Source organism: Strix uralensis, chromosome 5 (assembly GCF_047716275.1).
Source record: "Strix uralensis isolate ZFMK-TIS-50842 chromosome 5, bStrUra1, whole genome shotgun sequence".
Taxonomy (NCBI): Eukaryota; Metazoa; Chordata; class Aves; order Strigiformes; family Strigidae; genus Strix; species Strix uralensis.
The window spans coordinates 75495026-75518932 of NC_133976.1; positions in this window are offsets into that span (position 1 = coordinate 75495026).

Below are 23907 nucleotides of genomic sequence, written 5' to 3' on the forward strand. Positions count from 1 at the left end.
AGGAGGAAACATGGTAACAAGTGATGAGGAAAAGGCTGAGGTGCTTAATGCCTTCTTTGCCTCACTCTTTAATAGCAAGACTAGTTGTACTGATGGAATCCAGCCTCCTCAGCCAGAAGACAGAGACTGGGTGAACGACCCCCCCCGCAATCCAGGAGGAGATAGTCAGTGACCTACTGCATCACATAGACACACACAAGTCTATGGGACCGGATGGGATACACCCGAGGGTGCTGAAGGAGCTGGCTGGGGTGCTCGCCAAGCCGCTTTCCACTATTTACCAGCAGTCCTGGCTGACCGGGGAGGTCCCGACAGATTGGAAACTGGCCAACGTGACGCCCATATATAGGAAGGGTCAGAAGGATGATCAGGGAAATTGCAGGCCTGTCAGCTTGACTTCGGTGCCCGGGAAGCTGATGGAGCAGCTCATCCTGAGTACCATCACACAACACACGCAGGACAACCAGATGATCAGGCCCAGTCAGCACGGGTTTATGAAAGGCAGGTCCTGCTTGACAAACCTCATCTCCTTCTACGACAGGGTGACCTGCTTATTGGATGAGGGAAAGCTGTGGATGTTGTCTACCTTGACTTTAGTAAGGCCTTTGACACCGTTTCCTACAGCATTCTCCTGGCGAAACTGGCTGCTCATGGCTTGGATGGGCACACGCTTCGCTGGGTAAAAAACTGTCTGGATGGCCGGGCCCAAAGAGTTGTGATGAATGGAGTTAAATCCGGTTGGCAGCCGGTCACGAGTGGTGTCCCCCAGGGCTCGGTTTTGGGGCCAGTCCTGTTTAACATCTTTATTGATGATCTAGACGAAGGGCAAATTTGCAGATGACACTAAGTTGCGTGGGAGTGTTGATCTGCTCGAGGGTAGGGAGGCTCTGCAGAGAGATCTGGACAGGCTGGAGCGATGGGCTAAGGCCAACTGCATGAGCTTCAATAAGGCCAAATGCCAGGTTTCAGGGCCAGTCCTGTTTAACATGTTTATTGGTGATCTAGACGAGGGGTAAATTTGCAGATGATACCAAGTTGGATGGGAGTGTTGATCTGCTCGAGGGTAGGGAGGGTCTACAGAGAGGAGAGATCTGGACAGGCTGGATCGCTGGGCTAAGGCCAACCGTATGAGTTTCAATAAGGCCAAATGCCAGGTTCTGCACTTTGGCCACAACAACCCCCAGCAGCGCTACAGGCTTGGGGAGGAGTGGCTGGAGAGCTGCCAGTCAGAGAGGGACCTGGGGGTGTTGACTGATAGCCGGCTGAACATAAGCCAGCAGTGTGTCCAGGTGGCCAAGGCGGCCAATGGTATCCTGGCTTGTATCAGAAATAGCGTGGTCAGCAGGGACAGGGAAAGGATCTTACCCCTGTACTCGGCACTGGTGAGGCCATACCTTGGTTACTGTGTTCAGTTTTGCGCCACTCACTACAAAAAGGACATTGAATTACTCAAGCGTGTCCAGAGAAGGGCAACGAAGCTGGTGCAGGGTCTGGAGCACATCTCGTATGAGGAGCAGCTGAGGGAACTGGGGTTGTTTAGTCTGGAGAGGAGGAGGCTGAGGGGAGACCTCATCACCCTCTACAACTACCTGGTGGGAGGTTGCAGAGAGCTGGGAATGAGTCTCTTTAACCAAGTAATAAGCGATAGGACAAGAGGGAATGGCCTCAAGTTGCTCCAGGGAAGGTTTAGACTGGATATTAGGAAGTATTTCTTTACAGAAAGGGTTGTTAGGCATTGGAATGGGCTGCCCGGGGTAGTGGTGGAGACCTCATCCCTGGAGGTGTTTAAGAGTCGGGTTGACGTAGCGCTGAGGGGTATGGTGGAGTTGAGAACGGTCGGTGTTACATTAATGGTTGGACTAGATGATCTTCAAGGTCTTTTCCAACCTAGATGATTCTGTGAAAGACCAAACCAGCAACATGCCAGCCCTTGCATTTCCCTTTACCTCCCTGTCCCAGGAGAAGCCTAAGAAGGCTGAATTACGCTTCCAGGCTGAGAAGCTCCACCCTGAGCAAAGGTGTTCCTTGCATCTCTCTCTCTCCTCTGGGTGTCTGAAGTCTTAGAAGACCGAGAGCTTCTTGAAGATGAAGCCAGGCACTCCATGGCAGTGCACAAAGAGTAGCAACAGATCATGCAAAGACATTAGAGAGAGACAGCTGTTGCTTTGGAAAAGCAGAAGACTGCAGTTCTGCCAGAAGGAATTGCTGGACTTCACCCTTAAGGTCCCTTCTAGCTACTTTATTAGGTGTTCTTTTCAAGACTGGGCAATACACCATTAAAAAAACCCCAAACAGTGAAACAACCACCAAAAAACCCAATAAAAATGCCTCCTCTCTTATTTGACACTTTGGCAACATCATCTGGGCTCCTCTGTCCCCTCTTGGTCTCCACAGTCCAGGAAAGATTTGTTGTGGGCCCAGGTCAAAGCCCTTAAGATGGTGAGGGACGTACAAGGGCAGGCAAAGGGAGTGTCCTCTGGTCTGCATCAAGAAGAGAAGGAAGGCTCAGGGGTAGACCTGACTGGTGACTACAGCTGAGCGAGCGGCACTAGGCCTAGGAGAAATCCCAGCTAGATAAAGGGAAGACTGTCACCATAAAGCTGCTCAGACATGGCACAGAGGCCCCGAGGGGCTGTGAAGCCTCCGTGCTTGAGAGCATCCAAACATGGCTGAACAAAGACCCGAGCAACGGCATGCAAGTGGGGCTGCTCTGAGCAGGAGCTTGGACTGGAGACCTCCAAGTGTCTCTCCCAACCTTTGTGCTTCTGTGGGTCTTTGAACATAAGCTGTCCTGCCTTCCCCAATATTCAAAGTAGCTCAGGAGGCACATGTCCAATATAGTTGATTAATATTTTGGGGGTGGGAGGGTAGAGGACATGAAGGAATTATCAGGCAGATACACAGGCAAAAAATGTGCTGAAAGACATATGATACCAATGTATTTTGATCTTGATCAGAGATACACTTTTAAAAGATAATTGTTTGTTGTAAGAAGTCATCATCTCTTGCAAACTACCAATTTATTCTTTGGAGAATTCAGTTGGCTTGAACTGAAGTGGTGAGTGTCCCTTCCCATCTGGGGAAGGCAGGACAGCTGCTGGGGATGTCCCTTCGCATTGGGGGAAGGCAGGAGCTCGATGGAAGCCAGGCCCTCTCCTCCCCTCTCCCTCGGGGCTCAGTACAGAAGAGATGGCACCTCTTCACGAGGGGTGGGGGGGGGGGATGGGAAAGAAGGGCCCACGCAATCCTTGACCATCAACCAAACAACTGCTTATTGGTGGGAGATGTTGCAGGTGAGCCTGCGGGAAGTCCACAGAGTTTGTTCTCGGTTAAATAGGGCTTTCCCCTTGTGAACCGGGTTGGCTACAACCAATGACGGCATTGTCTCTCAAATGTTTTTCAATGACTCCCAGAATGACCTCCATAATGTTACCTGGCACTGAAGTGAGACTGATAATTTGGAAACAATACATTTGTAGGGTTCAACGCCTTTGTTACGATAATTTCTCTCCATTGAAAAAAAAGTAGTATCAAGTTATTGATGTTATAGCTTAAAAAAACCCAGAACGGAAGGCACCGCCAAAGCACGAAGGTGGGCACGGAAATGGAAAGTTTCTGAAAAAGAGCCTCCTACTAAAAGGCAGAGGCTAGGAGAGGTAACAGGAGTGCAGATGCTATAGCAAAGCACCAGTCACAAATTTGGATCCAATCTTTCCATGTTTGTTCCATTGAGAAAAGATATGGTTGACTTACACCTTTGGGAAGCTGTCCTGTCTTGGTAAAATTATGCAAAATTATGGTGAATTTGCCAAGTCTCTTCTAAATTTGTTCCAAAATTCACTGTCTTCATTGTTACAGCCACCTTGTACATCTTCCAGGTAACCAGAAATTCTTGCCAAAATGAGGCAAAGCGAAAGGCAACAGGAAGATATCATCTACCAGAATATCTTTGACCATATCTAATCTCATACATGCCAAATAGGTGTCACCATGAAAAAGCTTTCAATCTTTCTGAAAATGAAGAAAATCACTGCTTAAATGGAACTTACATAGCCCTATGGGTGTTAAGTTGAAATGAAAGGCTAAAGAGGACACCAAGACGCAGAGCACAGTCATATGAACAAATGGGCATGGGTAAGGTACCCTTCACAGTAGTAGTAGTGAAAAGATGAACTCAATACCACAAAACCTGATGAGTTCACATGTTCAGAGTTCACTCTGTGCCTTTGACTCTGCCACTGCCTATGAATAATATCTTACATCAGCTTTGTACTGTTTTTATGGCTATGCAAAGCAAACCAGGCCTTAACTACAGCTACTGTACTTTCAGATGGTGCAGCTGAGATTAATTCACCTCATAAAGCTATGTTTCATTATCAAGACTGCAGTGCTTTAATCTGAAGCCATCCAGGAAAGAATAAAATTATAAACAATCACATACTTTTTACAAGAGCATTCTCACTTTTGCCCATTATCTTTAACCTAAGATTGCTAAAGTTTCCTAGAAAACTGATGTCTAAATGAAGACTTCCAGGGCTATTCCAGGAAGAAACTGTTAAGGGGTCTGTCTTAATCACAAACTCCTGTAGGTGAGCAAAAGGCTGAATTCATGTTGGTTTATTGGATAATTTAGCTGTCGAGTGTTTTAATGTTTGCTTTGATTACTGACCCAAATACGGACAAGTTAAACTTAGAAATGGTTCAGTACAGAAATAACAGCAAGTACTGTACTTGGTGATTTTTCCCTTCCACATACACTGTTTAATTTGTAAATGCCTTATGTTTAATCTCTCAAGTTGATTAACTGCTCTTATAATTGGGTAGCATACACATAAAACCCCTGCATTTTCTTTTTACGTATTGCATTGTAATTACTAACACCATTTAAGCAGAGAGATAATTTACTGTGCATTTCTGGTGTACTAGGACTTCTGTGGTACTTTAGTTCATGTTTTGTAATAAATAAGAAGAAAAATGTTAAACTGAAAGTAAAAAAATTTGCTAAGGAAACTTAGTAGCAATCTATCCTGAATGAAGAAAGTGTACATTTAACACAGATAAACTGTACTGAGGTTACCTGTCAAGTTGGGGGAATAGTAATTTTGTGGTGATCAAGGTTCTGGACTGGGACCATAGACATGACTTCAGACATGTTTCCCTGCCTTTAATACATCATTATTCTGGGACTCTTCAGCAAGACAGGATGAATACAGCCCCAGGGTAGAGCTATGACTACTATGGAAAGCCACCTCATCATGAAAATTTGCAGGTATGCTAGAGCATGGAAAAGGTGGTGTACTGGTAGGTAAGAGGAGGACAAGGATTAATCCTGTTGTGCCTCAGTTGAACAGATGCTCCAGTATTGATCTACATCATGAGTCACTGTGAAACTACATTATTACTGCCTTTGAGGCTCCAAAATCTTTGTAAGAAGTACTAAACCTGCCTGTGTAAAAAATGAGATGGTTCACTTCTGATGTAGGAAAAAGGGACATTGTATTGATGAGAAGAGCTTTTGTTATGATGGGCTGAAGACCAAGCCTCATGTTACGCTTTCCATTTGTTAATCCATTCTTACTGGTGAGTACTGGCATTTTGATGCAGTTCCCAGTAAAGAAAACATCACTTATGGGCCAAAGAATGAGTGAAGAGAAATTTTAACAGTTAGGGACTCATTATGCTCTTTGGTTTCCCAGAAAGGGGGTTTGTGTCAGGATCCAGACACACACTGCATGGAACAGCTTGACTGGCCAGCATCCTAGGGGAGAATATAGTTTTGGATCAAATGGTATGCCCAGTAGCTGAACGACAACTTTCAAACCACATATAGAACTTCACTTTCCTTCCAAGGTGTTTTTTGTTTTTCCCTTTTACAAGGTCTACAGCAGCAGATGTTTCTTGGTGTCAGCTCCAATAGTTATATCTGAGATGTTTAATGCACAAACTGCAGGGTCTGATGTTCTCCTGAGAATCCAGCTTCCCTTAATGTCAACATAAAACAAAACCAGTTCACACCATTTCTGCAGTCTTCATGGCAGTATAAAGAAGCCTGAAATACCAGCCTTCAACACAAACAGGAAATCTCCAATTCAGATGATTTGAAAGAAATAAGATACACACTGAACTATTTACTGGTCTGCATTAGCAGAAGAGTAGCTAGCAAGTAGGGGGAAGTAGTTATTTCCTTCTCAGTACCAGTGGGGCCACATCTAATCTGTGTCCAATTTCAGAGCACACCAGCACAAAAGAAAGCAGTAAACTGGAGAGAATCCAGAGGACGGCCAAGGGGCTCAAGGACATGAGATATGAAGAAAGGCTGAGGAAACTGGGCTTGTTCAGCCTGAAGAAGAGAAACCTAAATGGGGATCTAGAGAAACCGAAATGCTTTTTTCCCTACCTAGAGGGAGGCTATGGGGAAGACGGGGCCAACCTCTTAGAGATGCTCAGTGGGAGACCATGAAGCAGCCATGGACACATATTGCAGTAAGGGAAATTCTGTTAGGAAACAAGGAAAAAGGTTTTTCCCCAGGATTGTACACTACTGGAAGAGGTGCCCAGAAAAGCTGGGGAATCTCCATCTGTGGTGAAATTTAAAACAACTAGAGAAGTCTCTGGAGTTAACTTTGGAGGTATACCTGTTTTGAGCAAGAGATTGGACTAGATGATCTCCCATGGTCCCTTCCAGCCTGAATTTTTCTATGATTCTACAACCTAATTTTTTTAAGTGAGGGGTGTGAAGAGACCCAACTTTAGAATGTTGAAGTGCTAAGGCTTGGACAACAGGCCCAAGCCAGAATTGACCTATAGATGAATCCTGTATATTTTATAACTGATAACCATTGTGCTAGTAGGTATTGTACTAAGTTATAGCAACCCATTTATGCTGGTGTAAAAAGTGCTAAAGTATTGAAATACTGCAGCCTGAACAACAGGCCCCAAGCTGAAGCTGCTAACTTAGCATGTAGTCATTAATAAAATATGTAAACTCGCTAGTGAAAGAAAAAATATAGTAGTGAGGAGAGAATGTATTCAACTTTCCTTTCGCAGTCTTGTCCAAGGCTGAGAACCCAAGTATTTGACCTTGTTAGAAACTCCCTTGGTTCCCCCCCCGAGCCCTGGCCAAGCTTTGGGTGGAATCCAACAGGAGAATGAAACCAGAAATTTTCCGCTCAAAACGAAGGTGCCAGCTATTCTGGCTTGTCAATCTCTGGTATATAAGGCTGGACCTGCTCACAGCGACTTTGGATGCCTCACCTATGGGTGGATGCACCGCGTAGGATTTCCCACTTGCCGGGACTGGCTCTCCAAATCCTCGCTGTAACCGGGGCTGCCCAGCGACTGCGGATCTGGGTGATGGTAACGTATGCAAGTGGTGATGTATTTCTCTTAATTGCTATTCTCTCTCTCTCGTGTAGTAATGATTTGATGCATTAGCATGTATTTTCCTGTTTGTTGCTTTAAGTGCACTGCTCTGCTTCTTCTTACTGCATGTTTTCTGTATTATGCTGTTACATTATTTGGTTATCACTAGTAAAATACGCCTTTTCACTCTGGTGTCCGAGTTTAATTGGTATCCTTAATCAGCAAAACAAATGTCTAAACTGTCAGGTTATGCATCAATTTTTCTGACTTTTTAGCTGTTGATGTAGTTGGTAAATCTTTTGATTGTACACACTTTTGTATTATAGAGGAATTGCATGAGCACAAAGAAGAACAAATGACTACATTTCCTAGATAAATACTTACTGCATGGGAAATTACCCTTTTATCAAGATACACCTTGAATAGCTAATGATTCACATGATGCTTCTGAGAAAGATCCTTCTGAAACATGGGAAATAGCCACCAACACAGGAAATCTCATGAGCTATTTAAAGGCACTCTCCTCATGACAGTGCCTGACAGCATTTGTAAGGCTGATGGTAAGCACAAAAGTTTTTAACAATTTTCCACCAGGTAAATCAGTTGCTTTTGATTACAATCATTCCTAGGCTAACTGCACTGTGTTGAACTATTCCGTGACAGCAAACCTTTACTATCCCTTCCAGCCACTCAGCAGATGCTTGTTTTTATGGCACAAAATGGCCTCAGTGTTTCATGTCAGGGATGACTGCCTTTTAGTGATAGCAGTAATTGCTGAACACACAGGGGTGAAGAGCATTTTCAGAGCTCTCAGAGTGTAATAGGACTAGGTTATGATAAAGCATTAAGTGTGGACTCTCTTAAGGGGTGTCTTGGATGCTGTAGAATTGGACAGAAATCCAGGATGTAATAGCCAGTTTCATGTGAGGCCATTTTTCCCTATAGTCCTTCTGTGTTCCAAGATTATTTTTGTTGCCTGCCATATATTGTCATGTTGATAGCCCAACATTTCTTTTATAGTGATGCAAAAGAATCATCATAAATGCAGAAACAGAGAATGTTCCCATCAGCGCCACAGTTCATAGCCTGAAATTAAAGTGATTTATTTCTTTCTAAATCAGATGGCTTGCTTGTTTTCATCTGAGCCTTGAATCACAGCAGGGTTAAGTATTTCCTGCATCATAACGCTGAGTCTAAGTTACACAGTATGAATAGCTGTGTCAGTCCAACAGTTCACTCCAGGCTGAAATGGGAGGAGGACCGACTCCCACTGCCACTGCTTCCAAGTGAGCACTGCTTGTTCCCCTTCTCCTGCCACTTCTGGTGCTCACTGGACCCTCTGCTGAGCCAAATGAGATCTCTGGTCCTCTGTGTGGCCAGCAGGCATGGAACCCCACCCTGGTGTGGCCTGGGGTTGGGAGTATGCAGCTGAGACTGGGGGGTGCAGACTGAGAGATGCAGCTTGGGAGGCAGGGAAGGGAAAGGAGAGCTTCCCATCTCAGTGGTAGGAAACCATTAGATCACCTTAAGCCATAAGTGTAATTTCAAACCCACTCTTATTGTAGCCTGTAAACCATTTGTTGAAAAACGTCTTACTGCTTTTGAAGTGATTCAAGTCCCTAGATAATGTTGCCTTAAAGAAGTATCTTAGTGGAAAAATTTTGCTGACACAAACTCCACAACAAATTTAGAACAAAACACAGATGCAGTATGGCAAGTAATCTGAAAATGACGTTTCTGTGACAGGGAGGTGGCTATTTGTCTTTCACTAGTGTAGCGTCTTCTCTAGTTCTCCCTCCTTTCTGTCATTTAATGGAAAGTAGTTACCCTTGCCCCAGGCCTGCTGTTTTCATATTTGATGTGGTAGAATGAAAAAACATCTTTTTTGTTTGGTTGGTTTGTTTTGTAAAATGCTTTCCTTTTTTCCCTCTTTTAAAACTCTTCTGCATTCCAGGTCTGTTTCTGCTCCCAGATGATACATTTCACAGACATGGTTTACTGATGATTTTTAAAAGCCTTTTATTAATCCAAAATATAACAGGAAAAAAAGATCAGTATATAAAGAACATAAATAAAAGATCTATTTTTCCTTATACAGAGGTGCCACTGACAGGAATAGTGATAGTGACTGTTGTAGTAAATATTTTCAGGAGGAAAGGTCAATGACAACAATATCAAATTCTCATAAAACTCTTGTTTCAGTAAATGAAACAATGAAATGAAAGAAGATATATCTGCTATGTGCTGTCAAGCAACTGTAAGCCCCATTGCAATAATAATATTGGGCACCCCTTCTTGTGATATTCAAGTGGCTATTAAAATGTTTACATGTTGTACCTGTCCTCTTCAAACAGCACTGAAAATTAAGGCAGTACAAAGCTGGAAGTAACTGTGTTCTTTACAGGTCCTTGATTTCAAGTAATTATACAAACATGCACACAGTGCTACTCTGCAATTACCTTTTGACTTTTACACCAGGAAGTCCAACATGAGCCTTTTACATGAAACTAAATATAACATCTCCATTATGTTCATGGAAGAATGGACCCTAATCTCTGTTGTTACCTTTTAGTACTTAGTAATTTATTTTATATATAAGTAATCCACTGTATTAATTTTTGCATAAATTGCTATATTGCTAGATATGCATGCATTGCTGTGTATGAAAGTACTTAGTCATTTAGTAATTATTTATTAGGTCATAATTACTGCCTTGTTGTCTGACACAGACAAATACACTGAAATTAATGGGCTGGACAAGCTTCATTGCACTGCTGTTCTCATGGAGAGTTTGTCTTGACTGCAATACTAATTTGCACTGAACCTCAAGTGGGGACGTGATCTCAGAGAGGCTTTTTCCTAGGACTTGCTCACCTGCTTGAGGATGTGAACTGACATTCAAGCGCTGCTGATACACATGCTGGTAATTAAGTTACAAAACCTCATAAAGTAGTGAATCTAGCCATTCTTTTGACTGAAGCACTATTATTAAAAATTGCTGTATTTTCCTGGGTAGTCACTCCAACTATAACTAATGAGGAGCTAACTACAGAGCACTGACTCCACCTGTTACAGAGCAAACAAACTCTGAAAGCCCAGTATCTGGGAAAAAAAATGTTGGAAAGACTTGAACAAGAACTTAACAAGATGAACCTATCAATCCAGAAAACATAACCTATAACTGCTTCATATAAAAAGATACAAAATAATAGCATGTACTTGTACATTGAGATGAGAGATGGCAGAGTGACTTGCAAGATTTTATTTTTTCCGCAGAGTTGTAAATGTAACTGAACAAATAAATATTCTCATTTTCACAACCTGAAAAGAAAACTTTTATGCTTCACATAGAAATGGTACTTGATGCTTCACATAAGAATAGTTTCTTGGATAGTGTGAGGGACAGAAGCTCTTACCTAAGCAGAGCCACTCCATAAACAGGACAGTATCTGTAGTCAACAGACTGATGTGATCTATTTATAAAAGCAGGTATATGTACTTTTACTGTGATAGACATGGAGTCACTATGGAGTAACCTGAGTGTAACAATTTTTAATACTGTTCATCAGTTTTGGTTGATAAAGTAATAAAAGACTGAAAGACTTTTGTGTGAATATGCTGTTCTGCCTTAATGGATGATGAGAAAGGCATAAGCTGGAAAAATGTGATGTTATGGAAAAATTCTCTCTCAGCAACTTGGCAGAGGGAGTGTGTGTGTATAATTGCAGAATGATAGTCTATTTTCAGGTACCAAACCACAGTGAGACATCTGCTCTGCCAGTACTGAAATTAGTCATCAAGGAGGCCATGAAGCTGAGGAGTCTCATTGAGAATGAGAAGGGCACAGGATCTGCAGTGGTCTGTTGTGACCCAGAGGGAGTCTGAAGAAGCTGAGTTCTCCAAAAAGCAGGAAACTCCAAGTCGTTGGGTATCAGCTAAGCATAGAGACTGACTAGTTTTCAGGAATTCATTCTGAACATTTTGGTTTGGGGAAGGCATTTGCCTACTGAAAATCTCTCTCAGTGCTGTTGGAGGGAAAAGACATGCATTTCTCAGTCTGTGCTGGACCTGCTGAGATAACTGCAGCCAATAATACAAGGACTGCAGTGCACAGACCTGTCAGAGAATTAAAGAAAATTGTGGTGCCTCTCCTCCATGCATGGTCATTTAAGTGAGGTGATGGCTAGGAAGGGTGAGCTGGGAAAGCCAGAGTTAGCCAGCCCAGTGTCCATGTTACATTGCACTAATCTTTTTAAATCCTGAAACAATGTGCTTGTATTTACATTGCAAGCTCCTTAGCAGAGGATTATTCTTTATCACATTCTCCCTTCCTACTGTTGGGTTCTCACATGATTACAAAAGCATCCCTCCCACCTGCAGCATACAATTACTGGTCTAAAATGTAGCAGGATGGGAGAGCTTAGCTCGCTCTGCTCCTCAAGAAGCAGAGTTAACAGGATTTAATGTGCCACCTCCAAGGACCCCTCTCCCAAGAGCTCCTCGTTCCGAAGCTGCCACACTTGGTGCCATGCAGGACAGCAGCACCACCATACCAGGGGATTGCGTAGGGTGGCTTTCCCTGCTTCTCCTGGGAACAGGAGCAATTGTGAATTTTCATCTAGCAGGGCAATAAGCCAAGACAGGATCCTGAAACCTCTCTGCCAGGCATGGATTAGGCTGGAAATTAATATTTGAACTTTATATCCGCTTCCTCTTAAAAACAAACAAAAAATCCCCAACCCACACACATTTCTCAGCAGCCTGCCTTGTGAATGCTCACTGATAATAAGCCCTTACTCCTTTCTTTATACAACCTCACCAACAATTACCAAAAAAACCCCCAGCTTCCCCACTGTTACAACTGCTCATTACCAAGTCTGTGTAAGTCTGTAAATAATGTGAAAGACCTGAGTTCTCCAAGGCAGGTGTTTCTCACTCTCTCTGCCTACTGAGATCAAGACCATAGAGACTGGATATTAAATGTGGATTGATTAAATGTGGTTGCTTAAAAAGCAACAATAAAAAGCAGCCCTTAACATTGAGTAGGTATTGTCTTATTAACTTCTACAATTAGTATTGTTATAAACAAAGACAGAAAGATATGAAAATATTTTTAATAAGGTTTTCAACAATAGCAGCTTCTCAGTGACACTAAGCCATGAGAAAATAAACAACTTCACCCTCTCAGGAACTAAATAGAAAACCAATAAATAATTAACTGGAAAGCCAATAAAAATATGTGTGTTAACATTGTCATAAATAAGCCCTCAAAACAAGGACTGCTGATTTATTCCATGCATGTCAAAGAACGATGCTTCTGGGAAGAGTCGGGTCTACTGTGTATGAGCTGGGCACTTATTCTGGGCCTGGGTGCAAAGTCCCATCGTGCCCCAGGCACAACAACAGTCCAGTGATACAGGAAGATTGATGGCATGTGCCCTTCCCCTCACACAGGCAGATGAGCCTTGCCTTGGCTCACCCAGCCAAAAGCCAAGGGGTGGGCATCATGATTTTAATGTTAAAAGAAGCAGCTGTTAAAATAATCCTGGGGTTAGGAAATGGTGTCTCATCTCTTCTAGCCGAGTGCTTATACTTTCACACTGGTCCTTAGGCAAATTTGATGAGGTAGTTATTCCTTTATAAAGTAACCAAAAGGATTCAGCATTCACTCTTTAGGCAGGAAATCCATTTTTTTCCTCAATGGAATCACTTTGCCCCTGTTAACTCAGTGAGGAATAATGTTTGCTGTCTTTCTCTAGTCCTGGGATAGTTCAGTTATTCCGAAAGAACTGACTAAATCTACTGTACAGTATGTACCTTAACACCTCCTTGTCAGGAAACTCTGTCGGAGTTTCTTCAAACAAGTAGCAGATGATGAGGCCATAAGTTTTGGACTTAGGTACTTAAATTACACTTTACATGTGAACATCCTTTTGCAGACTTGGACCTTTAAAAAATTGTGTTCTTGTTCCCAACCAATAGAGGGACTTTCAAAAATTATCTTTGGTCTTCCTTTTCATGTTTACATATTTAAATAACTTATCAAGTTCAGTTTGAAGTCATGTAAACAGTTTTAACACTCTCTCATTTGTCACACAACTCCTGACGGTCTCAAGTCTTTGATCTCGCAGACCGAATATCCAGCACATTGGCACTGCAACTGAAATTGGGGAATTACACATGTGAAAACATTAAGGAACATTTATAAAATCAGGACAATTGTTTAGGGGTGGTGTCTTTGGGTCAGAAGGTATAATGTCATCTCTGTATGAACAAAATAATTTTTATCACTGCTTGTCTTATTTTTGTGAAAGGACAGTGAGGGAAATTATTATTCTTCTTATTCTTATTATCTTCATCATCATCATCATCATCATCATCTGCTTCTTACCACTAAAAAAGTACACAGAAGAGATGAAGCCAGGCAAGCCTGAGAAAGGCCTTTAAATGTGACCATATTCTTTAAACCACATGCTTTATATATGGCCATGTTAGTTAAATTAAAAATGGTTATGCAAAACTAGTATTTATTATCCTGTACACTTGGCCTGTTCTTTCATGCCACTGAAGTTTCACAGAATCACAGAATCATCTAGGTTGGAAAGGACCTTGAAGATCATCTAGTCCAACCGTAAAGGATGGTCCTGTCCAACCTGTTTGAGCAGGTACATCATGTACCCTGCATCATCTAACTCAGTGGTTCTCCAGAAATTCCTGAAGTCACACAGTCGCACAAGTACTGAAGCCTGGAACAGGCTCTGAAATGGTGTAGTCATCATCTTTTAAAATTCATGAATAACATTAAAAAAATTACTAATAGTGTGCTAGAGCTTTCTTGTAACACTAGATTCATAGAATTGCAGAAAAATTAAGGTTGGAGATCCTTGGAGATCACCTAGTTCAGCTAGCTCAAAGCAGTGCCAGCTACAAGAGCAAGTGGCTCAGGGTGTTGTCTAAACAAGGATGGACACTCCTTCTAGTGTCTAGAGATTTGCAAATCTAGAGATTTGCTGATCCAAATCACAATCACTGATCATTTTGATGAGAAGACATCCCAAAAATGTTTTTTTGCCATTCTGTTTCCCAATACCAGGCCTTTCAGTAGGCTGAGAGAGGCTTTTTGATGAATCTAAAGAGATTGTCTAGCTAAAAGTTGAGAAACTGACCAAGCTGTCTTGAATTATTTAAATTGCTTGGGCCAAATCCAGCTCTTCCTTGGGCCAGACTCCCACTGAAGTCAGTTCCAGTTCAAATATGTAGATTATTCACAGTTTTCTGTCAGATTCATCCCTTACCCCAGCTCCTGATCTGGACTGGCTGTTGAGGTTCAGTCATTCAGACTGTTGTCATTAATTAGCATGAGGATTTTTATGACACTTCTTCTCTCCTTCCTGAATATGTGGTATCAAAGGCTCAGTTGAATGCATTTATTTTTGTAAGTCAGGCTGACCTGAACACTCAGGAAGCATGAGAAGATAATGAATGAGGAGGTATAAATGGGATTGGCCTAGTTTTAAAGGACAGTTGTCCATCAGTGACCTTGCTAAGTGTCTGGTCACAGAGTTTCCCTGTTTGTGTCCCTGTTTATTAGAGTTTCACAGCGTGTGCTTCAGAGCAATGCCTCTAGTAGCTTCCTAGTTTCTCCCCAAGCATCTCTCTTTGCTGGATCCCTCAAAGAGGATCAGAGCTCAACTTTACCTGAGATGCCAGCTCCTGGCCAAACCTCAGCCTCTGACAAAGGTTATAGAAATGGAAAGGGGAAACTTGAAAGCATTGACACAAAGAGAGAGAGTATGGTACCATTAGCTTTAATCATCTTATGGCCTTGTGGGGGAATAGTTGCAGCACTGCTGGGCAGCCTGTTTTCTTTTCTCTTCTCATCTATAGATGGATATGGCTCAGAGAACCACCATGTGGGAGAAACATGGTTCCAGAGGAAGCAGGCCTAATAAGCAAGCAAAATATTTGGCAGGGAGTGTTTCTCTTGATAGGAGAACATAAAGGAAATACTATAATCTATTGTGTCTGAGGAGGTCTGGGGAATGGCACAGAACAGCACTAAATAGCACAAAGGTTTAAATGTGGGTATGAAAGTGTCCATATGACATACAAATCCAGCACTGTTTTTTCAGCACAAATCCTACATAGCATTCAGTCTTTAGAAATGCACAGGCCCTGAGCTTGCTTTCTTTATAGAGGAAAGTAAGTGCAGTGAAATATTTCACTGATCATGATAGCAATATCTGGCAAGACTAAAATCTCAAGACAGTCTGGCAAACTCCAGCCAAAAAAAATACTGTGGGCTACTTCTTAAAAATGATGTGGTTTAAAGGACAGAGACAGAAAACTGCCTGTGCAATTCATCCATAACACAACCTAGCACCAACTAGATCCAGGTTCAGAAAACAGATGCTGTCACCAGTGCAGAGCAGGGAAAAGGTTTCTTACACAATATGCTGTGACTTGCGAAAACTTTTAGGAGCTGAAATAAGGTCACCTACTTTTTCTTTCTGAAAAATAAAAATGATGAAAAATTGCTAGCCAGGGTTTTGGAGTTCTGATCTAAAACCTCCAGGGACTGGTTTTAAACCACACAATAACTTCTTTCCTTCACCTGATGGTGGTTGCTCTAGGCTCATACTGGCCCAAGGCGATTAGTAACACACCTTTACCCACTCTCTGGGACCTTAATTGGCTCCCCTGCAATATGAGCATGGGCTATGAGGAGGGCCTCATATCCTTCCTCTTCCACCTCACTGCATGGGTGTGCAAGGAGGAAAATATAGTCCATCACATGTAAAGCAGCTGCAGTTGTTTCGTTGTGTGTGGGTTTTTTTTTTTAAGCAACCTGGTATGCAGGCAGAACTTGTCACTAGAAAGAGTAGAGGGGAGATTTCCTAGAGAGATGGGGCAGAGAGAAGTGAGCCTGTTAAAAATCATATGGCTGGGAGTTTCCAAGGCTCCAGGGAAAATTAAGCAATAATTCTAGCTAAAAGTCAGAGGAGGCAAGTTTCAGTGGAGTTATATGTCAGTTCTTCTTGGGAATTTGGGCTAGACTGTAAAAACAAAGAAAAATCATTGAAATAATGTCATATGTGGGTTTGTCAGTAACATTTTGTATATTCTAGATATTTGAAAGAAATAATTTTGTTATGAGAAGCAACTTTCTAACAAGATATAGGACTAAAGCCCTATTCCAAGCTTTGGGAAATTAAAATTGGATCAAATCTGGTGGTTTGGAGCTGTCTCAAGTTGAATAGCTTGGACTGGGAAAGGGGCCAGTAGAATATCTATTGCCAGGAGAAACAAAGAAGAACAAGAGATACATGGTGTAGCCAGTGCACATCACCTACTGGGCTATGACAGCTTATGCTAATGGAAGGAAGGATATGTTCCCATCTGGTAAATATCCTTTTTCCTCCAAAGATCTTTCTGTCTGCTCCCTAGCACTCCTAGAGCTTGCCATAGGCTCCCTAAGTTCAGTGAATGATCACAATGTCCTGCTCTAGTCAGGGACTGCAGGAATTAAATATGTTCCTTAGTCAAAACTCACATGTAAGTTATATTTTTAGAAACGTCAAAACCAACTGGGAGGAATTTACAGTAAATATGCAAGAATGTTATTGCAAATTTTTTTAGGACACCAGTTAAGCTGTGCATAAAAAAGAAAACAAGAAACCAGGATACAATCAAATATCTGTGCTGAATTGACAAAGAGGCCATTCAGCAGTGGGAATATGAAGTTCCTACTGGCCTGATTAGGCCTTTATTCAAATACAGTCCCCTTTCCTTCACTGAAGTTGATGCTGTTATCAAAGGAAGCCCCTATTAATAAAACTTAAAGCCTGAGCCTTCTCAAGTGAAGATCACCAATGGCATGATGTGATCAGCATACATTTACATAATCCATCTTTACATGCAAAAAAGCCTACTGCAACATAGCGCTGATGTTGACTCCTTGTGGTATCAGCTAGTAGTAGTCAACAAGTAGTCTGTCTCTCTCTTCTCAGTATCAGGGCCAGATCCCAACCTTATAGCTCATTTTCCATTCCATCTGCTTTACCAAAGCTTTTCTGCACTCTGCTCTGTCAGACTTGTTGCTGGTAGAGGCTGACATTCTCCTGCACCAGCAAAAGCAATAGCCTTCATCGTTGCCCTGAGTATTAAGGCTGCAACTGTGGGTAGCCTTGTTGCCATCACTGGCCCTGCTTTTCCTGCATGTCAGTCAGTGGGTAAGCCTGCATGCCACAAGGCAGGGTGTTGGACAACTGCTTTGGGTAAGTTGAGGGGACAGCGTGACTGATGTTTGGCATTCCCTGCTCTTCCTAGAAATCCCAGGCAAAGGAGGTGCTCTGCAAAATAATATCTTCTGAGCTATCTCTGCATGAGTCAGCCTGGGGACAGTATAACTGTGTCTACTCAGCACTCTGTCCAGGCTGACTTTGTTGAGTGCTGCATCAGCTAATGTTTACACAAGCAACAGTTTGGCACAATCAGGGCAGATCAATAGATTGAAAAATACGTTGCTGGGTGCACTCTAACTATACTACATGCAGTTTTACTTTGGACTAGATATAGTCTGGTGTCCTGAATCAAACATCCCTGATGTGAATATGGCCACAGTAAAGTTCTGATTCAACCTTCCAAACTTCAGACATTGAACAGAAGTCCTTAACTTCTTTCTCTGGAGCCTCCCTCTCTTTATTGACTTCCAGGGAACAGAATGCAACCGAGCTCCATACTTTGGCACCTGAGCTTAAAGTTCAGTGGTGTGGATCTTGCCCCACTCCATGGACCTACTTGCACTCAAACCAGGTTCTGCCAACGTTCTGGACATATCACATGAACTTGTTGGTTTTTTTCATGCTTGACATTCTCCTTATTTTGTAATTAACATTTTTAATGTAAAAATAATAAGCCAGACTACAAATTACCTCCCTGCTACATTGGACACTGTTATATCTGAAGGGACTGTTAATAACAAAAAAAAAGCTTTCCAAGCAGCAAAAAAGAAAAGTTTTCAGACTTCCTTTTTTGCTGCTTATTAAGACTTCTGATAGTCTTTTTTTTTTTTTTTTAATATCCTTTTTCCTTCCACTGTCTAGCATCTCTCAGTCATTCTTAAATTTAGAGCATGTGTGTGCCAAATACGATTTTATGGCAATGCATCTTGTCCTAACCTGTGGGGCTTTTTTTTTTTTTTTTAAAATCAGTCGAATTTTATTCCATTCTTTGTGTTATTTAAATGGCTATGGGAAAGCAGAGCAGCTAATGAGACACATCTGACACTTCTTCCTGTCAAAGGGTAAGCTCAGCTGCGAAGCGTGAGCAGCTTGGGCTATACAGAGCTCATTAATCTCATACTTTAGAAGCTCTGTACTACAATTATTGAACCAGCTGTGAGCAGAGGGGCTAAGAGGTGGCTTCAAGCTCCCTCCACAACAGCAGGGCCTTGGGGACTCCAAAACAGAACAAAACACTTAGTCCAGCCACTGGGGAGGGAAAGGATGAAGCACAGCTCTTCTCTCTCACAGATTTCTACTACCTATTCTTTTATTTGGTAGAAGACAATTTCCCCTGGCTTTCTTCTCTGCCTCTATGCCCTGACCCCACAGATGTATGTTGCTCTTCTCTCATCTTCTCTGCCTGGTGATGCCTCACAGCAGGACTCCTCAGCAACAGCAGCTCGGTAATACTCACATCCAAATGTCTGAAAAGCATCATTCTTCCAAACTATATAAATAATCCAAGGATTAGCTGTAGAGCATTTGATCTTTGACCAAAACATTTGTTGCTATTGTCTAGTTTTCATTTTGTACTGCTAATATAAGTGGATTCTTTTGGATATGGAGTCTTGCTGGCTTGCTCTTTGCCAAGAATCACGGAGATTGAGGGCCTGGTGATACAAGTTTTGTTCTGCAAGTTCTGAATTTGTTTTTCTCTTAGTTTTCATTTCCATCTCTTATCAACCTGCATATTCTTTCCTTAAAAAGCTCACAGATAAGAATGGTATGAGTTAGCTGGGCTATGCTGATTTATTCTGGGTAAAAGTTAGCCTGCTGTGGAAGTCCACAGCTGGCTGGGAGAAGTCTGTATACCTGTACTGTATACTGTACATCAAATTTTCTAAACATATTTTTCAGTAATAAATCTTGTTACGTTTATCTTCACAGTCTTAGAATTACAAAGACCAATTAAGTCTTTAGGTCAGAAAGTTGAACTTGTCTATTGAAAGTCTTGGTCTTCAGGCTGGGGACTTCCCTTTGGATAGTGACCTCCTGAATATTCCCTCAAACATTTGTTCATGGAGGCACCTGCCCTTGGTTTTGCATAATGTATGCAAAATGTATGTGAAGGCACGGTTTGATATTTTCCCCGTTTTCCCACAAGATGGCACGCTTTTCTTACGATAACTGTTCAGTGCATGCTAAAACACATAGAGTAATGCTTTCTGCATATGACGGCAATACAGCAAATTAACATACTCTGTAGAAGTTCAGTGCTTTATTTTGCTCATAATTAGTTGATTTACCCTGGTTAGTTGTCTTAAAGAAACTTGCCTTCTCTCTGAACTTCCTGTTCTCATCCTATTGCTTCCTTTTGCAGCCTCAGAGGACCTATGTCCATGCCATCACAAGGTAGGCTTCCCATAGGCTTGAACTTCACCGTGTGACACTTGAAGAACACATTTTGGGAACCATGCCCTTTAGCTTGATGACTGCTTCTTCTTGTAGGTAAAGGACAAACCATTTCTGGTGTTCAATGAAGCGAATACTTTGAGCTCCATGCTGAGCATAGGGAGAAAAGCAGAAACAAGGATGTTCCTCATCAAAATATGTTTAGAAAATTTGGAAGTAGTTTCTGGGGTTTTTTTGGTTTTGGGGTTGTTTGGGGTTTTCCTGGTGCAAAACATGCCACCAGTTATCCCTTATTTCCCATCTGTGGCAATGTACTTGACATACTCCAGACTTACTGACAAACTAGTTATAGTCTGCACAGGAAGGTACTGGCATCCAATATTTTTACCAATGATCTATGTACAGTTTGGTTGAGAGAACTGGAATCTTTTTTGACGTATGGTCTACTTTAAACAAAAATAGATTTGAAATGACTTTTAGTTTCTGTTATGAAGCATCCATCAGAGTTGTTTTTTTCTGGCTTAATACTCTGAACCACCCTACGAACACATCTTATGATGCATCATCATAGATATACTTTTGGACTGGTTACTAGCACCTTAGATGTCCTCGGGGTTGTGAACAAGGAAGGAACTTCACAGCGTGAAATCCCTGGTTCAGCTTAGTTTTAAAAGTTTAAAAAATAAGCATTGTGCTAGTAACATGAAAATGCTCACAGAAATTTTCAGAAACTATTTTTCCCTTTGGAATGGGACAAAATTAGTCCGAATGTGTCATAGGATTGTGAGTCTTTGACACTGTTCTGGACAAGTTATTAACCAAAGTCATGCACACTGCGTAGCCCTGTTACAGTAAATACAGAACCCTGCAATAGTATCAGTATTCAAGAGAAAGCTGTTACATCCCCCAGTCCTTCTACTTACATAAACAGTTTATTACATTTTTCTCCTCCTTTAGTCTCAAGAAACACTTAATTTTCCCTGACAAAAAGAGTCAATTACATTGTGTGAGAAAGAACTAGCTTAGATCTTAAAGTCTACCTTAAGTCTTAAAAAGATGTTTTAAGATGTTTGGGTGGAGGGTTGGTCTGGTCACTTTCTTTAGTTTTTTTATGTAATGGAGATGGCCAACCAGCATGCCTCAATATTTTTTCCTATCTCTATATAGAGACAGAGCTCAGCATAGCTCTGTCTCTATATTATGTAATTAAACATAATGCAAGGTATGTTTCTACTGTACACACTCCTCATATGCTGGGCATATATCTCTGTTTTTAATATGTGGCATTCTGTTGTACAGAGAAAATAAAGACAGACCTCACTGATACCAGTTTAATAGAGATAATCATAAAATAAGCTGCTAGCCTACCTTATTAACTTAGCTGAAATATTTTTGATCATATGCTTGCAGCATCATAAACATACTAATAAATCTATGCAACTGCTACATAGGATTATAGTAACCAGATCAGATGGAAGGAGAGAGAGTAAGAGGGAGTTAATGTTTCAGCACCACCCTACCCAGTGCATAAGTACATTGAATCAATATGTTCAGTAGCTGGAGAAGGACCTGGGAGAAGCAGCCAGCTAATCAGCTCCTCCCTTACTGTTTGCAAGTCTTTTTTTCCCCTCAGAACTGGTAACAGATGCTGAAAAGCAGGCTCACTGTCGGTGCTATTTGTAGCATTGTTTTTCTTTTCTTTTTTTCTTGCACACCATGAACTTGTCTTTTTTTCCTTAAAGTTTGCTATGGATACCTTTTGGAACAAAACACATGCCAACCTGCTGCAACAGTTTTCACTGTTAAGAGACTCAGTGCTGCTCCTCTCTGGGTGGGAATGTCCCATTCCTTTGCCTCTGTCACGTCACTGCATCCTGTCTCCCAGACAGAATGACTATAGGGCATAATGCATCTATTCAAAAATATGCTCTACTTGAACACTTCAAACCCTAATACGTCAGAATTCACATGACTTATTTCTCACGCTCCATTACATGCCAACCTCCTTTATCCCACCCTGTATTTCCCCTAGGTCACTGCTACTTCATCTCAAAGCAAATGGCAGCCAGGGACCTGCAGTACCACTGGCAGAGGTATGTTCATTTTGAATTGACTTCAAATAAAGTTTCAGCTGAATTCAGCAAACCAAACATTCTAATTTGGGAACATCAACACTATTCATTTCAGTCAAAAATGTTAAAACAAAATATGTCAGCTTTCCAAAATATTATTTCAAAAAAATGATAAAATATCAGCAATTCCTCTGGAATGCAAATGGTGATTCACAGTCTAGTCTATCTATAAAAGGGAATCAGTGTGTGAATGAGATAGAAAAAGACCTTCTGAGCAAAATGAAGGAAAGGAATATTAAAAAGCCCTGCTGTTCAAGCCCTCTACTACTGAGGGTCAAATACAGAAGACAGTATCAAAGTCGCCAACTGACTGTGCGTAATGCCACATTATGACATCAGCAGTCCAGGTTTTAATAATCTCTGGCACTTATATAGGCATTAGCCACCACCATATAACCCCTTGAATATTTTTTCTGAGGTGAATGATAATGGTTGAGCAGCCTAAGAGAGATGCAACATCCTTCCCTCACCCTCACAAGACTGCCAGCCAGGCAGAAGTCAATGGGACAGGGGAGTGTTGACCTTTATTGATTGCTCCATAGAACAGTCTAATCCTTGGTCTTGCTAAATTGTTGTCATCTGACTCACTGCTTGTATTTTCTTGAGGGTTTATAGATTTTCCTGTTGGTGTTTTTGTCTGAAATCTTTGGGTAACTGTAACTGACCGAATAATTCCATGTCTGTCTTTGTTCCAGCCTTTCTTCTGTTACAAGGCTTTGGTTTATGCATTTACTCACAGACCAACCATGACTTTTTTTTTTTTCAGGAGAGCTGAGCTAACTTCAAAGACAAAGGAGCGTCACCAAACTGGGCCCTGTCTCCCCTACTCCATTGTTAAGGACAACCACAGCCCTTAAGGGCTGTTAAAGACTAGCAGCTCACAGCCTCTAGAGCACACTGGCTATGTACATGCTGTCTAAGCCTTGGTCTACATTATCCCTCTGTTTAGTGCCCCTGTTGGTCCTGTGTCCAAAGTGATGAAAGGGTGGTGATGCAGCCAACAATGTGTTCTCTTCACAGCATGATAAAAGTGTGTTCTGTATCCTGATGTATAGCAGGGCATATGTGAGGCCACACATATCTACAGGGACGGTGCTGGAGGAAGAAACCAAACTTGTCTGGATAATGTTAAATCTTTCTAACAGGAAAGGGCCTGAAGCAAATGATCCTTTCAGTTGCATTCTACCTTTCTTCTGAAGGAAACAAATTGACCGAATCTAACCATCAACCAGGGAGTGAACAAGTTTGTATGAAATATGGAAAAGCAGAGGACAAGTATCCTCTGAAAAAAGTGTGGACATATCCCAGGATCTTCAGAGCTATGTATTCAAAACAGATCTGAGGTCATAGACCTCAGACTACTTCCTTTTTCCAGACTTCATTGGCAAGATGTAGGGAGGTGGGGATGAGAGAAGGTCCATTTAAAATTTCTTTTAGCTATCAGTTTAAAAAAAAGGATGTTCAGAAGATGCTTTTGACTCTTGCACATATAATTTCAGCAATACTTTCATCCCTCATCTACTGTTTCTATCCCACACTCTTTCTAGACCCAGGAGAGAGAGGCATATCAATAAGCAGTGACATGTTATGAAAAACAGAGAAAAGAGCATGCGAAGCTATGGCCACATATTTTTTTTTTTTCTCTGAGTAATGAAATGAAAATAAATAGTAGGATAAGATTTTTAATACAGGCATCACTGAAACAGTTTATGATCTCCTGCTTTGCATCTGTGGCAAGGTCATATGGATCAGTAGTGTATTGGGTTTGCATGGCA